The following is a 2,006-nucleotide window of genomic DNA, read 5'->3' as shown; positions in this document are numbered from 1 at the left end:
CTTATTTAGAACACTCACTTCCCATAACATATGTACTCTCTTCTCGACAAATGACACATGCTAACCTAATAAAAAAAAAATCACAGCGTTGACACATTTGAAAGAAAATTCGTCTAACCGCACCTTCTATTTCGGATAAAAATAACTAGAACTAATACGATATGAAAAACAATAGTTTCAAATATATATATATATGAAAATAATGTTTCATTGCACATCAACCTAAAATAATATTTTAGCACATAATTAATAATATAATATCAAAGACATAAATTTTAAAAATATTCATAAGAAAAAATATAATCTAAGATTCTTTTATTAAAAATTATTTTACTTATTATCAAAATTATCATAATTACAATAGAATAAACAAAGAAAATATGTAAAACTATTATGTATTCATGAACATTTTAATATTAAGATGATCATGATCTATAACAAGAATAACAAAACATACACAATAAAAGTTAATATCACCTTAAATTTTAAGTAAGCTAAACATTTTGAAATACTTTTTAACTGATATATTTATGTATTTTTGGTTACTAACACGCCCGTAGCGTAAATATATATATATATATATATATATAGAGAGAGATTATGCTAATAGTAAAAAATAGTTTTTTTTGGTTAATTTTAAATTAAGAAAATAGTATATCTCATATACATCTTTTGCAAATCTAAAACTAAAACACAAACCACAAATCATATAAAAAATAATAATCTTGATTACAAGTAAATTATATACCGCCCATAGGACGAGCCTACCCTAGGATGATCTTTGGTCAGTACAATTTAAGTGACTTGACTATACATGACTTTCATTATGCTAATTACATATTTAAACTGTTATCTTAAAGCATTGGATGTGTATCTCATGCATTCATGTGTCTGTTGTGAGTTTTCTAGGCTGGTGATCTATTTGCTTCAGCATATAAAAGTGTTACCACTCAACAGAGGTAGATAGAATCATAACAAGTGGGTGAAGACGCTCTCGAGGCTCTTTCTGCAGGAAGTACGAGATTTGCGAATGTTTTACCTTTTAAGTTGTGTTTTCTGCAAATAGCCTTACAAGATGTCCTTCTTAACTGGAGAAGTCTATTGATCCAACAAAGCAAATAAAGCTTGGATTTCTCACTAGGCTGGAGCCTCACGAAAACTCTATGGTGTTCAAGAGGATCATATTTTGCGCAACTAGGGAGATATCTTAACACGATAGTTTGTCATTGAGGAGTTTGTTGTTGATCCCAACTATGGGGAGAAGGTTAACTTCTTATTTTCTACTCTTAGCTTCTTAGACAGTAAAAGTGCAGCATTTTTTTCTATTGCGGGAGTTTGACTGCTTTCTTAATGTATATAAATTTCCTTGCCATAGATGCTTGCAAGTTAGAGTCTAAATTCTATATGCAGTTTATACGTTCTCATCTGCGTATTTTTATATTTGACGTTGGTTCTGCCTCTATTGTTTTATTTTGTTTTGTTGATCTACCTAGCCAAGAATTTTTCTACATGGAATGATTTGAAGAAAAATATATATTTATACTAAAGTTTGGATTGTGATCTAAAATAATACTCCCGGCAAAGATATATGTATTTTATTATCTTCTATTTTGGTGAAAGATTAAAAAGTAAATTTCTTAAGATGGGTGAAGCTTTTGAGGTCAATTGCTATCCTTTCAGTTGAGATCTTAGCGGAGAAGCTCAATGATGACTGAAGTGTTCATTATTTCTTGATATATGATTGATTCTGGTGTTTTTCCTTCTGTCTCATCATCATGAATTCTATGTATTCTTTTATAAATGATAACCACATGGAGCTGTAGCCAGTTCTTCTGTATAATAACCAACAGCAAATGAATTATTTATGAATTTCTTATCTCAACTAAAGAACTTCTCTAAGTATGCATATATTAAGCTGGCTAATTTTATATGCCATAAATCAACTTCGCAATCTTGCATACTCACTGCAAAACATCAAATTCTTCAAATAACAATGAAATAATGTC

Source organism: Brassica oleracea, chromosome C4 (assembly GCF_000695525.1).
Source record: "Brassica oleracea var. oleracea cultivar TO1000 chromosome C4, BOL, whole genome shotgun sequence".
Classification (NCBI taxonomy): domain Eukaryota; kingdom Viridiplantae; phylum Streptophyta; class Magnoliopsida; order Brassicales; family Brassicaceae; genus Brassica; species Brassica oleracea.
This window is presented reverse-complemented; position numbering follows the sequence as displayed.